Source organism: Rousettus aegyptiacus, unplaced genomic scaffold, assembly GCF_014176215.1.
Source record: "Rousettus aegyptiacus isolate mRouAeg1 unplaced genomic scaffold, mRouAeg1.p scaffold_m13_p_1, whole genome shotgun sequence".
In the NCBI taxonomy this organism is placed as follows: domain Eukaryota; kingdom Metazoa; phylum Chordata; class Mammalia; order Chiroptera; family Pteropodidae; genus Rousettus; species Rousettus aegyptiacus.
Window position 1 is genome coordinate 7,923,522 of NW_023416284.1, and position 12,559 is coordinate 7,936,080.

Here is a 12,559-nt window from a genome sequence, read left to right on the forward strand (position 1 = left end):
CCTTTCTATATTGAATTATCTTGACACCTTGGTGAAAATAAATTGACCATCTATGTATGGGTCTATTTATGGACACCTTTCTGTTCCATTCATGTGTGTATGTGTCTATGCATATAACGTATGATCTTGATAACTTCAGTTTATAGTAAGTTTTCAAATTAAGTATCGTATAGTCTCTAACTTCATTCTTCTTTTTCAAGATTGTTTTTTGCTATTCTGCACTCTTTGCACTTTCATTATTTTAGAATTAGTTTTTGAATTTCTTCAAGAGCGCTTGCTAGGAATTTGATGGGAATAATTGACGTGTTGGTATTGAATCTTGTGATGAGCAGTATGGTGTCTCTCTCCATTAATTTAGGTCTGTTTTAATTTCCCTCATTGGTGTGTTCCAGTTTTTAGTGTAAAGGTGTTGCATTTAAGTTGTCACAATTTAGGGGCTCCCGTAAATGGCATTTTTAACTTTCAATTTGTAACTTTCTTTGCCAGTACATAAAAAAACAAATTTATTTTTGTATATTTATTTCATATCCTGTGACCATCTATGCTCAATTCATTTAGTCTAAAAAGTTTTTTGTAGGTTTTTTTTTTTTGAGAGAGAGAAAGATCTTCTTAGTACTATTTATTTATGTATTTATTGTTTTGTTTTTTACAATAGTTATTTGAAACATAAAATATAGCTTTATATATCCATGGAAATATAATAACAATATATACTCATTTAGAAATGTAAACAACATGGAAATATATCAAGCAAAAAAGAGAAGTTATTCAACATTCTTAACCTCACATCTTAGAATAAACTATTGTTAACTCTCCTTATTTTTTATAACCATTCAAACATATATGGATGTATATATACATTCAGACTCTTCTACAACTTGTTATTTAAATTGTAATGTATTTAATATATTTAACAACATAACACGTATATGTATGTTCATATGCATTTCTTATTATATATATTTAACTATATATAATACAGTTGACAATAATATAGTTCTAATTCTATATGTCCCTATAAACTATGAAGAACTGCAAGAATTTGGTGGAGTTCCTGGAACTTCCAGAGCTTTCTCACATTGGTTAACTTTGGTAACTCCTTTGGCTGCTTCCAATAGGGTTCCTAGTAAAACTCTTCAAAGGGAGGTGGGTTCTTTTTTACTAATGAGGAAACAGTGAGGTGAAGTGGTTCTCCCAGGGCTGTGATGTTTCTGCCCCAGTACCTCCAAGTGAAGCAAGGAAAGGAGGGGGAGCGGTGGTGGGGGTGGGGGTGGGGCTACATCCCACTTTACAGCCAGTGGGGAACGTGGAAAGAAAAGAGAAGGACCTGAAACTCTCATTCGCAGTTTTTTCAGATTTTCTATACAGACAATCATTTAGTCTTCAAATAAAGCCAGTGTCTTACTTTCCAACTGTTATGTATATTTATTTCTTTTTCGTGAGTGATTGCACCGGCTAGAACTTTCAAGCAATGTTAAACAGGAGTGGAGACCATCTTTATCTTGTTCCAGATCTAGGGAAAGTAGTCAGTCTTTTCCACTTAGTATTTTCGGTATGATTTTAAGAGAGGTGTTTATTAGCTTGAGGAAGCTCCCTTTTATTCTTGGTTAGCTGAGTTTTTATCAGGAGTTAAAGTTTTGAAAACCTTTTTCCTTGCATCTATCGAGATAGTCATACAGTTTTCCTTTTTTAGTCTGTTAATGTGGCGAATTTATATTGATTAATTTTCAAATTGAATGTCTGGCATCAACCTCACTTGGTAATGATAAATTATCCTTTGAAAATGTTACTGAATTCGGTTTGCTGAAATTTTGTAAAACACTTTTGCATCTGTATTCCTGAGAAATACTGGTTTGTAGTTTTCAGATAAAGGCATTATGTTTTTATCTGGTTTTGGCATCAGAGTAATGCCGGCCTCATGGACTGAGCTAAGTGTCACATGCTCTCTCTCTCTCTGTCTCTTTATGTCTATGTCTCTGTCCGTCTGTCCATCTGTCTCTCTATGTTGGCATTATTTCATCCTTAAATATTTTGTAGTGACCACCTGGACCAGGGAATTTCTTTGTTGGAAGGTTTTTTAGCTAATATAATTTTTAAAATAGATATGGGACTGTTCAGATTATTTCTTTTTGAATGAGCTTTGGTAGTTTTATTCTTGATGTTGATAATTTGTGTCCTAATTACTATTGCCTAGAGGTTTTTGGATTTTATTAACCTTTACAAGAAAGTAGCTTTGGTTTCGCTGATTTTCTGAATTATTTTTCTCCTTTCCATTTCATCGATTTCTAATCATATCTTTATCATTTCCTTTAGTATTCTTATTTTGAGTTAGATTTATCATCTTAGTTTTTTAACATGGAAGGTTAGCTGAAAACCTTTAATCTTAGATCTTTCTTCTGTCCTAATTACATTGTCAAGCATGTATATTCTCTAATATCATTTTATACGATAAATTTTCCTGTTTAGCTATTTCTTCCAAATATGGGTATGTTGCGTTTTCATTTTTTACTCAATTCAGAGTATTTTCTAATGCCCATTGTTATTTCTTCTTGGACCAATGAGTTATTTAGAACCGTGTTATTCGATTTTTAAGTATTTAGGGATATTTTTCAGATATCTTTGTGTCGTTCTGTTATTGGTTTTCGGTTTAATTGTTTTGTGGTTAGAGAATATACTTTGCATAATTTCAATTCTTATTCATTTGTCAAAAGTTGTTTTACATTCCAGAATATGTTAGATATTGGTACATAGTTCATGTGCACTTGAGATGATTTGTATTCTGCTCTTGTTGGGTAGAGTGATCTCTAAATGCCACTGGGGTCAGGCCGGTTGATAGTGTTGCTTATGTGTTCTGTATCTGTACATATGTTCTTCTACTCACTGTTTATCTTATGCCTTTTCATCAATTATCGAGAAGAATGTTGAAATCTCTAGTTATGATTGGAGATTTGTCCACTTCTTATTTTAGTTCTTTCATTTATTGCTTCATCTACTTCGATGTTCTGTTTTTAGGCCCATACCATTTAGGTTTTTTCTTTTTTCTTTTTAGTCCTCTTGATGAACTGACCCTTTTAGCATTATGAAATGTCTCTCTTTATCTCTGGTAATATTCCTGGTTCTGAAATTTACTTCGTGATTAATATAACGATTTCAGCTTTCTTTTTCGATTAGTGGTCACATGCTATCTCCTCTCCTGTCCTTTTATTTTTCATTTTTCTGTCTTTATATTTAAGATGGGGGTTTTTAATACTTAGAATATGATTGTCTTGCTATTTATCCAATCTGACAATCTCTGTCTTTTAATTGAGATTTGAGACTACTTCTATTTAATTAAGTATTGACATGTATTCTCTTCGGTAGCGCATATACTAATTAAGTATTGACATGGTTATATTTACTATCTTGCTATTAGTTTCTATTCGTAACTGATCTTCATTCATTTTACCTTTTTCCTCAATTTCTTTTGGATTAAATTAGTATTTTTATGGTTTCATTTTATTTCTATTTTAACTTATTAGCTATTTATTACTGTCCTTTAAAAGTAGTTACTCTAGGGTTTATAATATGAATCTTTAACTCATCACAGTGTCCTTTCAAGTAATATTATAGCATAGGAAACTTGCAATCATATAATTTCTTTTCTTTTACAACTGAGCTATTTTTATCATTCATTTTGTTTTACGTGTGGTTTACCCCAAAACACATTATTGTTATTTATGCTCTAAATAGTCAATTATCTTTTCAAAAGATTTATAAAAGTGAGGGAAATGCCTTTTACATTTACCTCTATATTTATTGTTTTTGGTGCTCTTTATTCTTTATGTAGATCCAAATTTCAATCTAGTCTTCTATTCTTTCTGGCTGAAGAACTTCCTAAATATTTCTCATTATTCTAGTATACTAGTGATAAATTCTCTCAGTATTTGTTTCTCTGGGAAAAAAAACTTTTCTCATCATTATTTAAAAAGTATATTTTGAGGTCTACAGCCATGCCACTCTGAACAAGCCCAATCTCGTCTGATCACGGAAGCAAAGCAGAGTTGGGCCTGGTTAGTACTTGGATGGGAGACCACCTGGGAATTCCAGGTGCTATAGGTGTAAAAAATAAAAATAAAAATAAATAAGGTATTCTAAGCTGACAAGGTCCTTGCAATCTGTGAGGTCAACCAAAGGTTTTCTCATATATATATATATATATGTATTTATATATATGTATTATATATTATGTATTATATATAATATATATATATTTTTCTCTCTGGATTTCTTGGCTTAGAGTTTTTTTCCTTTGTGCTTTAAAGATATCAGTACATTGTTTTCTAGCTTGCATACTTTATGATGAGAAGTTTGTTATTACCTTTGGTCCTCTATACATACTGTGTCTTTTTTCTTTTGGCCTTAAGAAATTTTTTATTGTCATTGATTTTCTATAATTTTGATTATTACTTGAGTTGGTATGTTTTTCTTCATGTGATTTTTGCTACAGGTTTGTCAAGCTACTTGGATCTGTGGGATTGTAATTTTCATCAAAATTGGAAAATTTTGCCATTATTTCTTTAAATGTCAACTAATTCCCCTCACTTTTCTGGAACTTCAATTGCATATATGTTATGTTCCTAGATATTGTCTCACAATTTACTGAAATATTGTTCATTCTTTGTCAGTTTCTCTTTTTTGTTTTGGAAGCTTTCTATTGCTATGTCTTCAAGTTCACGAATCTTTTCTTCTATAGTGTGTAATTTGTTGTTAATCTTTCTAGTATATTTTTTTATCTCTAGAAGTTTAATTTAATCTTTATAACTTATATTTTTCTCTCAAATTTTCTTATGCCTTTTTGGACAGATGGAGTATATTTATATTAACTATTTCAGTGACCTCATTTGTTAATTCTGTCATCACTGTAACTGTTTAATCTGTTTCAATGGAGTTTTCTTCTGCTCGTGGGTTCTTTTCATTCCTCATAATTTTTGATTAGATGTCTATAGTGTGGATATTACATTGTTGGTTGCTGGATTTTATTGTAATTCTTTAATTTTTGTTGGATGTTGCCTTGGGACACATTCAAGTTACTGGAAATCAGTTTGAGTTTTTTGAGATTGGCTTCTAGCTCAAGTCAGGATTGGGCCAGAGCAACCTTTAATTTAGGGATAATTTGCTTCTATCACTGAGGCAGCACCTACCCAAGAATCCTATTCAGTGCTTCATGTTTCCACCCTGGCTGATGGAAACAATTATTCACAGCTCTTTGTAGGCATAGTGTTTTTTTTTTTCTGTCTATTCTTCTCTAGTTTTTCTTTCTTGCCCTTGAGTAGCTTCCTCCCACACGTATACAGCTCAATACTCAGCCAAAGACTTGAGGGAACTCTTTCTATATTTTTTGAGCTCTTTGCCTGTACAGTTCCCTCCTCTTTAGCATCTTGTCATGCAAATCCCAGCCAGCTTGACCTCTCCCAACTCCAAACTCTGCTTCTTCAATTTGGTGGAACTACCAGGCTCCATTCATTCCCCCCTCACTGGACTCTTATCTGTAAACTGTGCAGGAAGTAAGTTGAAGAAATTGCAGGGCTCACCTTGTTTATTTCTTTTCTTTGAAGGGTAATTCTCCTGTGCTGCTTGTTGTCTAATTTCCAAAAGTCATGTATATCTTTTCCAATTTTAGTCATCAGGTAGGAGGGTAAATTTTGCCTTGGGTACTTCATCATAGCCAGAAGTAGAAGTCCTGCCTAATACATTATTCTCATATATCCATATAGCAAAAGTAAAGGACAACGATAATTACATATATTACTTTAACATTTTTAAAAATGTCAAACATTTTGTTGTTAATGTCAACATTTCATTAATGTCAAGCTATTTCTTTTTCTATTTCAGCGGTTCTTAACTTTTGGGGATTTACGAATTCATTAGAGAATGCATGGACCCCTTCCTCTGAAAATACACATTGCTATACCTATACGTTAGCATGTAAATTCATGAAGCGATTTCTGAATCCTCCCTGTGGACCTCGGAAGGATATCTAGGCTCCAGGGGAAAAACTGCTCTAGTTCACATTAGCTTTGTTTGTTACTTTGGTGATCAAAAAATTTATAATTTCTTCCCTGTCTTACCTTGCAGGGTGATTGTGAAAATTACACTGGCAATGTCAAAATACTTCAAAAGTGTTATGAAAATATACCTTTTTTTTTGTGATGTTTATATTTACTATTATCATCATATCATTTTATACTAATGGCTCTTAAGTGTTTTTTGTTTTTTAATGTAGTGGGTAATTCTTATAATAGTTGTTCTTTCTTAACTTTACAGTAAACCCATACACATACACACTCATATATAAATGTACACACACACATCCAGGTACACGCATAGCTTATTTTTTAAAAAAGGATTTTCAGTAGTATAACTATCTATTTACATTGAAAATGTGGTTCTTGTCCTCTGCTTTCTCTCCTCAACTTTGTATCTCCTGGTCAAATGGTCACCTAACACATTCACACAGTTTTTGCATTGATTTACAAGTAAGCGTTACATAACGTGTTTTGGGAAATTCATTTGTCCGTGCTATTAAAATCAACAAAGGTGCAATCCGTGGGATTTTTTCCGGGTGTCTCTCTGAACTAATTACGTTTCGTCATTCGGTGTTGGCAAGGCATGTTCTCTGACAGTGCAAGAACTCGCCTGGGTTTCAGCCTGGCCCTGCGCTGGTTTCTCTTCCCTTTTCACCGTCTTCCAGCAGCAGGGAAGCCATGGCGACCTCCGCTCCCTGACGCAGCTCACGCACGCCCCCGGCTCCCACCCCCATGTTGTGTCCTCTCCCTCTGACACCGTCCTCCCCCTTGCCGTTTGTTCCCGTGCCCCATCCTCAGCCACCACCCATCCAGAATTCTGTTCACCCCCGTGTTCCTCTCATCCTTCGGATTTAGCTGGAGGCACGCCAGCTTTAGGAGGGCCTCATGACCACCTGGACCCACGGCCACGAACTCCTCTGTTGATTTATTCCAGGTCTAATGTTGAAAGTCTAAAATTTGCTTGTGGAAGAGACTGACAACTCTTCAAGGGTAGGGGCTGTGCTATCTTGCTTGGAGACCCCTCTGGCAATGCGCTTGCTTTATAGAAGACACTGAATACTCACTGAATTCGATTTATGTGGATGAATTCTTTCCCTGACTGCCTGATATGATGCATACGGAAATTGTCCCCACCTCTTTTCCTGAGACCTTTGAATAAGTGCCCAGGAAAAGTCCAGAGACAATAGGGATATCCTCAAACACTGTTGGTGAGAATGGAAGTTTTGTAGGGCAATTTGGCAGGCTCTATTAAGATTATAAATAGTTGTCCTCACCTAGGTACCTGTCCTGGGGGAATGCATTCAGCTGAGTCAAAAATTCAAGGACCTGAGTTTTTCCCTGACATATTATTTGTGATTGAAAAAAAAAAAAACTGGGAAACAGTTTTGGCTACAGTTTACCCACACGATGGGCTACTATTCAGCAGTTTAAAAGAATTGGGTAGATCTTCACGTGCTGACCACATAACAAAATCTTCAAAATATATTGTTATATTTTAAAAACATTTAGAAAGAATATGTCGACTATAGCATTTATCATTTAAAAACAAATCCCACAGAATCTGTATATTTCTATGTATTTGTATTTATGGAATCTTCGTATTTCCTTCTGGTGGAATTGTCACAGGGGAAAGAGATTCTAGACAAGTCAGTGAGTGAGGTGACAATTAGGTACAGTCAGAATTTGTTTCTACCATCCCTTAGGAAGGTGGCACTTTGGAGCTGGACAGTCTGTCTTTCCTAAGTCAAATGCAGCTCAGTGTTTTTGGGCATTTTAAAGTCAATTACAGTTTCTCCAAAAGCCAGATGCAGATGGCAGCTTGCATTGTTCAAGCAAAAAGAAATATGTATTTCTGAGACGCTCACACTGTGACAGGCCCTCTGAAGCTGAGACCAAGCAGTGTTTCCCAGCGGGGGTCTCTAAACATTTAAAGCAGGACAGTTGGTGTAGGGTGGTACCAGCCCCTTCATGGCACAATGAAATATTCTTCCAAATATTTCTGAATGCCCTCTAGGGGGCAGTACTTCCTCTGGCCAAGAACCCCTGGAGAAGAATCCACAGCTCCCAGTTCATTTTCCCTCTTGTCTAGGCGTATGCTAACGGAATGCAATGGCCATTGAGTGGAATTGCCTGCTCTATTTGTTTAATAAGATGTGCTTTTTGCTTTTTCTTTCTGAGCCTGCATAGTTGAAGTCACATAAGCTATGTGCTCAAGGATGTTACCCTACTATTTCAGTTAGCAATTGCTTTACAGCAAACCATCTAAAACATAGTGGCATAAGAAAACCTATTTTATTATGCTCATGGATTCTGTAGATCAAGAGTTCAGGCAGGACCCACAGCGAGCCTCTGCTCCACAATGTCTGGGTGGCTGCAATGGCTGGGGGCTGGAATCATCTGGAGGCCTTTTTGCTTACTTATTGTCTCCTGGACTTTGCGGATAACTCAAAGGCTGGGTTGGGGAAGGGGCTGGAGTGCCCTCACATGGCCTTGTAGGAGCGGAAAACCTCTTCTTCTCTGTTCCTCTAGGTTGAGTGGCTGGGGACCCTGCAAATTAAACTGACAAAAGACAGATTAACCAGAAAAAACAAATAGATTTATTAACACCCTCAGCGCGTGCGCACACGCGCGCACACACACACATACACACATACACACGGGAGAAACTCAGTGCCGAGTAACTTAAAGGGGTGGTTAGAACCTGAGGCTTATACAGCATCTCAGCAAATGGCAATAAATTTGTGGAGAAGCAACAGGATGAAGGAAAAGGGAGTTTGGACCTCTGGGGCTGCAGACCGTGGGGCTGTGACTCTGCGGGGGAATGAAGGGGATATAAGGGCTGTTTCAGAAAGCTTCCTTATGTAAGTTCTTCTCAGCACCATTTCTGGGCAAAGGACCTAGAGCTGTCTCTGGTGTTTAAGCGTCTAAGCCTGTTCTTAATGCAAATGGGGTGGGGGAAGGCAGAGAGGGTTTTGTTTTGTTTTGTGTGTTTTGTTTGCACCCACTGTTTCTCAGTTGGTTTCGAAGCGGTGTATTTTGGAGGACTACATTCTGATACCATATAGCTCCTTCTCGATGTGGCTTGCGGTTCATCACAACACGGCAGTCTCGGACTTCTCACACGGGAGCTCCTGGGCTTCAAGGGTGGGCATCCCAGCTAACCAGCAGGAGCTTCATGGTCTCGTACGACGTGGCCTTGAAAGCCAGTCGTGTTACTGTGCAAACTCTGCTGGCAAAGCAAGTCGATCGCTCTGGTTCCAAGCATTTGTACCTGCCTGAAAGAAAGAAACGCTATTGATCAGACGGGGATGGAAGTAAGCAACAGCCCCCAGTTACAGAGTAGCGTGTTTGTGTGTGTGTGTGTGTGTGCGCGCGCGCGCGCGCGGAGGGACCTTTCTCTGGTGAAGATCCAATTTATTCTTTATTTTGTGAATTGAACCTCAGTTATGGAATGCGTCACACCTCTCATACCCAGCCAGTTGGCTAAATCGGGCCTTCAGATGTGTTTATCTTGGCCAGCCGTTTGTATTACCATCCAGGAAAGTTCGGTTAAGCTCGTTGAAGCTGTTACCCCATGGGGCGATGTGAAATCCAGCGTTACCCCGGTAACACCGGGGGTCCTCGGTTCTTCCCTGCTGACTCAGTGAAGAATTATAGGTCAGCGAGATTTAGGAAAAGTAAGATTTATTGAAAGTACATTTTAGAAGGAGATGGGCTGTGCCAAGGAAGGCCGTAGCCCCTTCATTTGGGAAATGAAAAGACAAAAGATGAAGTGCGCTCCAAGGGAAAGGCAGGTTACCAGCGAAGAGATCTGTAACGGGTGACGAGGTCCGTTTATCTTTGGGCCATGATGGGAGGTCGTAAGGGCCGTACTTATGATCAGCATGCGAGGTCACCTCGACGGACAGTTGGCTGCCATATAACCCTTTGCCTACGATGTGCGTTATAGATTCGTGAACTTCCGGGCCTATGCATGATATTATGATGATGGCACAATGAGGCTACGATTAAGGGCAGGTTCGGGTAGTACTTTCGACGCACACCTTTGTGGCTGGTTTAAGCTATCAGCTTTTATGGCCTTGGTGCCTTAGGATGTAGGGGTAATTTATAACCACAAAATGGGTGTTTTAGGTTACGTCCTTAAAGGAGGTTGCTATGGTGACAGAGCGGGGCCCTCACTGAGTCAAGAGCTTATCTTCCTTGTACCATCTCGGACTGAAAAGTGCCATCTTTAAGGAATACGGATACTCCGTGATGGTGGCGGTAGTTACGGCAATAATGAAAAATGACGGCGACCAGCATTTCCTGAATGTGCTGAGCCATTCAGAGAGTTTTACACGTATTATCTTATTTAATTCTCACCACGATCTTACACATTGAAATTTTCATTATCCCCGTTTTGTGGAAGAGGACACGGGGGCTCAAAGGCGTTGGTCAGCACAGGGCCAGCACGCAGCGGCAGCTTCCAGCCCTGCCTTGTCTCACCTGAGGCTCTTGCATCCCCTTCTGCTTGCCGTCTCTTCTCAAATGCCAGCAGATGGTGCCCTGTGATGCAGACCAGTCCCTTAAGGTGAGGGCGAGGCGTGCGGCTAGCTGGAAGACGTCTGCCCCCTGAAACCCCCTTCCAAGCACAATAGGGTTTTCTACTCCATGTTCAAGTTAAGTAGGTGATTAAATGTGTTTTATTTTGCCAATGGTTAAGAGAGTTGAATTAACCTCTGCAGTTTGTTCTTTTGATGCTGGGTCTCCCTTTGCAATAGAAGGCAAATAGCAGTGACAATTGCAACATTATGTAAATAACCACAAGGAAACGGGTTGCTGTGGGCAACCAGGGAGTTTAAGGAACTGGTTCAATTCTCCTTGTGTTTCTGCTTCTGGCTTCCCTTCAAATGCTCTCCAGTATCACCTGCCCGAATGGGTACCCTTTCTCTCTCCTTTACCTGATTTGCTCCTTCATTACTGCTCTTGGGTTGAAGCCATTTGACCTCCCCTCCTGAGGTTCCCTTTGAGACTGTGCCTTTAAGTTCTTGCAAACATCTGCATTCTGGACACCGCTGAGCTTCCCCGGGGCTCCCAGCTGCCTCATTACCCAAGGCTTGTCTTTGATTTACTCCGATTTATAGTCTTGTGTATATACCTTCTGCTTCTACCCACTCTGGGGAACGAGTGGGGCTGCAGTGAGAGGCATGGGGAGCTAGATTTATCAAGCATCGTGTGCTGGGTGGCCCCGCCACACACACGGAATTCAAATGTTGACGGAGGGGAGGATGCGATGTCTGCCCATCAGCCCTGCATGTAGGAGCGTTTACCATCTTCTCTTAAGTTGAGGTTCAGGGTGTGGGGCCTGGGTCAGGCTTGAGGAGGAGAGAGGGGGCCCTCCATCCCACTGGGCAGCCTCCGCCTGACACCTCACCAAGAAAGGTGGCATGAAATTCTGCACGTGAAGTTTGATGAGCGGGAGTGAATACAAGGAAAGTCAGGCCCTTTGCGCCTGATTACGGCTTTAATCTCAGGATGCTCCTCGCGTGTCGGATGCTGGAAACGCCTGTGGAATGATAGGGTAGGAGGAGGATCAAATTTTTAAAAGGCCAGGGACCAGTTCTTTCCTCTTCTCCCTCCCTCCCTCCCTCCCTTCCCCCCTTTCCAGAATGAATACGATTTGGATTATTTGGAGATGGCTATAAAGCAATAGAGAAATAGTCACGAGAAAGCCACGTCTTCAGCCAACACAGTCGCAGCGATGACCACCACCATGGCCCCGGCCACTCCCACCAGGTGCTAACAATCAGCTCCCAGGTGCTCCAGTGTACAGCACTATTCCCTAACTGGTTTCCTCAGATCCTGCCCACACCTGAAGAAATAACCTTTCTTAGAGGTTCTTGAAGTCCCCCACTTGAGGCGGCCCTCCGAGTCCTGCCAGCAGCCTGAGTGAGACATGGCGGAACCGGGATTGGAACCCTGCAGCCCAGCTCCAAAGATGTGCTCGCTGGTCGGGAGGTCCCGAGGCCACCCCAGGTGCTGTGGTTCACCAGGAGTCCTCACCAATGGAATCCCACAGCTGAAATGCTGCCAACCAGGGAAGCGCATTAGAAACTCAGTGCTTGCTTGCTTGCTTGCTTGCTTGCTTATTTATTTATTTATTTATTTATTTATTTATTTATTTATTTAATTGGGGGGCAATTCATGTAGGCGCCCTTCTCTCTGGCATGTACCCAGATTCCCGATTCCCAGAAAGAGAGCAAGTGTCCAGCCTCAACCCTATTGTTTGCACAAGCCGTCTAAGCGTAGAGACCCACTCTTGCATTTAGAAAATGTTGGAACTGTCCCCAAACCCAAGTTCCCAGGTGCCAGCCTCGGGCCGGCCTTGAGGGCGGGCCCGTCAAAGAGCGCAAAGCCGTCTCGCCTGCTTGGTCAGCCCCTCCCCGCGCAGCTCGGAGCCACTGCCACTTGTGAAGGGCTTATCACGCGCCAGGCGCCGGCTTCGCGGACCGACT

General features: G+C 40.1%; 1 protein-coding gene and 1 pseudogene across 2 annotated transcripts in view; both read left to right on the forward strand.

The window, feature by feature from the left end:
- Window positions 1–12,559, forward strand: part of KAZN (kazrin, periplakin interacting protein) — a 911,581-nt gene that overhangs the window by 134,856 nt on the left and 764,166 nt on the right. The gene's annotated exons all lie outside the window — the stretch shown is intronic.
- Window positions 3,980–4,098, forward strand: LOC118606682 (annotated as a pseudogene).